Below are 3,575 nucleotides of genomic sequence, written 5' to 3' on the forward strand. Positions count from 1 at the left end.
TAATTGTGCGTTTCTTTTTTTGTTCATTATTTATTTATTATAGGGTGAAAGTTTACATTCTATCGCCTAATATGTAGATAAATATATGTTTGATATTTTAATTTATATCACCGATCAAAGAACGTTTTATCGTTTGAAATATAAGGGCGTCAGTGGTTTTTTTCACCATATTTATAATTCCATAGCACATGTAATCAAGCATGACATTAACTACAATAGATAATGTCGTCCTAATAATTTCCAATCGAATTGCAATCATTATACTATCTTAATTTGTAGTCTTATGAACATTTCCTACGTAAGACAGATCAATTTAATCAAAAGATACAGAGCAACACTACAAGGTAGAATATTGAATGCGTCTAAATGAGGCCGTCTGTCATTTGGTATGTGTTACCGTAACAATAGTCAATATATATATTGAGCCTTCGAGTTTGCTTTGACATATTCCAGGGGAGTAGAGAGCGAAAGTGAGCGTAACCCCTGGATATCGAGGATGGCGCGCGATTAGATTTGTAAGAGTAGTCGCGCGCCCGAGTCCCATCTAGCCCTAACACAAGACTTAGACATTTTGACGTATAGATGTCTGGTGTTGGGCCCCCCACACAAGACATCTATATGTCAAAATGGCTACTTCTGGTGTTAGGGCCAGGGAGAACTCGGTCTATGACAGGAGTAGTAACATTGTTATAATTTCCTGCCACATCTCTTTGAATACCATAATGAAAAAAACACATGGACCTTTAGGAAATTCAGTGTATGAGCACCGCTGCAAGTGTCTATATCCGCAGGCCAATTTTATTATACGATATTTACATTTCGACTTGATATAATTAGAAAGTAATGACGATTCAAAACAGGGAGATTGAAATTGGAAGAGAAATCTAGATACTCATAGAGGGTTGATAGAGAGATTGACAGCGAGATAGCCGTTCATATGTCTATCGCTCAACTCTATTAAAGTATGTTTACATATGCTACTCATGAGTAATTTATATTTTTTTCACGGGACCCCAGATGTTGAACATTTGTGCCCACGTAGGGTTAGTCCTACTACAATTGCACCAGAACAATACCGTATTTTAATCAGATTTTCAGTTCTAAACTTCAAATGCTTACATTACCATTTGAAAGCAAATCATGTTGCAGTTTGTTCAGCTATTCCCAGATATCTAGTCTACTCTGTACACGTGACCAGGTATCTAGTCTACTCTGTACACGTTACCCGGTATCTAGTCCACTCTGTACACGTTACCAGGTATCTAGTCTACTCGGTACACGTTACCAGGTATCTAGTCTACTCTGTAAACGTTACCAGGTATCTAGTCTACTCTGTACACGTTACCGGGTATATAGTCTACCCTGTACACGCTACCAGGTATCTAGTCTACTCTGTACACGTTACCCGGTATCTAGTCTACTCTGTACACGTTACCAGGTATATAGTATACCCTGTACACGCTACCAGGTATCTAGTCTACTCTGTACACTTACCAGGTATCTGGTCTACTCTGTACACGTTACCAGGTATCTTATCTACTCTGTACACGTTACCAGGTATCTAGTCTTCTCGGTACACGTTACCAGGTATCTAGTCTACTCTGTAAACGTTACCAGGTATCTAGTCTACTCTGTACGCGTTACCAGGGATCTAGTCTACTCTGTACACGTTACCAGGTATCTAAACTACTATGTACACGTTACCAGGTTCTAGTCTACTATTCTGTACACGTTACCAGGTATCTAGTCTACTCTGTACCCGTTACCAGGTATCTAGTCTACTCCGCACACGTTACCAGGCATCTAGTCTACTCTGTACACGTTACCAGGTATCTAAACTACTATGTACACGTTACCAGGTTCTAGTCTACTATTCTGTACACGTTACCAGGTATCTAGTCTACTCGGTACACGTTACCAGGTATCTAGTCTACTCTGTACACGTGTCCAGGTATCTAGTCTACTCTGTACACGTTACCATGTATTCTACTCTGTACACGTTACCAGGTATATAGTCTACCCTGTACACGCTACCAGGTATCTAGTCTACTCTGTACACTTACCAGGTATCTGGTCTACTCTGTACACGTTACCAGGTATCTGGTCTACTCTGTACACGTTACCAGGTATCTAGTCTACTCTGTACATGTTATGCTACGTTTACATTATGTTCCCGACACCCACGACATTCCCGTTTGCCAGAAACGTAGTGCGCCGTGGGATTTCGGCCATTTTTTTCTCTGAATTCAAGTCTTGGCAAGTTTTCCCACTGTCTGTCACGGTATGACAGGCCGTGGGGAAAGGGGCTGCTGAGTCCTGGAGGCTCCAAGGTGCACTACGGTTCGGCCCGCGGTCTACCACGGATGCCAGTACGTTCCCTCTAGGCCCGTCACGTTCTGATGGGGTCCCTCACGTTTCTCATGTTTTGATGAAGGTCCGATTCGTTTTTCACATTCTGTCAAGTATTCCACGGATGAAACGTGGACACCGGGCAGCTTTGCAGCACGTTTTTGCACAAGACGGCCTCCCAAGCAAAAGCAATCTTTATATCCTGAGACGAATCGACGAGATAACATCATGAATTCCCAAGATGAAGAAGATTTTGTGTACGAAACGTAGTGCGCCGGGGATTTTAGCTTTTATATGCTCTCTCCCAGACCGCGCGCGCGCGCAACGTGTCAGACCGTAGTAGAAAGCAACGCGCCGGGACCGCATACCGTCACACACCGGGACGCGTCGGATTGAACGCGACGAAACAGCTACCATACACCCTAGCTTGCATTGAGAACCGTGACAAAACGTGGCAAAACGGGACAAAACGCGCAGCAACCGTGAACCAACCGTGACAGAACGCGCACTAAACGCGATAGAACTCGACAAAACTTGAAAGGACCGTGAGATGCCGGGAAATATACTTGCTTCCCGTCCCACTAAGAACCGCCTCCAAGTTATATTACGGCCTATTACGTACTGTCACGTTTTGTTGCGTTCGCCCGGTTTTACTACGGCCTACTAGGTTTCTCATCCGCACCGTGACTGCCGTGGCAAGTTTTTTCACAATTAAAAAGTCTGGCACGGCAATCACGGCCTGTCACGTTGGCCCATCCCGTCCCCCGCGTTATCTCACGTCCATCCCGTTTTGTCCACGTTGGCCTGAAACGTGATTGCCTTGGCCACCAGGAACATATGCAAACGTAGAATTACCAGGTATCTAGTCTACTCTGTACACGTTACCAGGTATTCCTGGTAACGTGTACAGAGGAGACTAGATACCTGGCAACGTGTACAGAGTAGACTATATTCCTGGTAACGTGTACAGAGGAGACTAGATACCTGGCAACTTGTACAGAGTAGACTAGCTACCTGGTAATTCTACGGTTGCATATGTTCCTGGTATCTAGTCTACTATGTACACGTTGCCAGGTATAACAGGTATCTAGTCTACTTTGTACACGTTACCAGGTTTTAGTCTGCGATGTACACGTTAACAGGTATCTAGTCTACTCTGTACACGTTACCAGGTATCTAAACTACTATGTACACGTTACCAGGTTCTAGTCTACTATGTACACGTT

Source organism: Mizuhopecten yessoensis, unplaced genomic scaffold (genome assembly GCF_002113885.1).
Source record: "Mizuhopecten yessoensis strain PY_sf001 unplaced genomic scaffold, ASM211388v2 scaffold10603, whole genome shotgun sequence".
NCBI classification, from domain to species: Eukaryota; Metazoa; Mollusca; class Bivalvia; order Pectinida; family Pectinidae; genus Mizuhopecten; species Mizuhopecten yessoensis.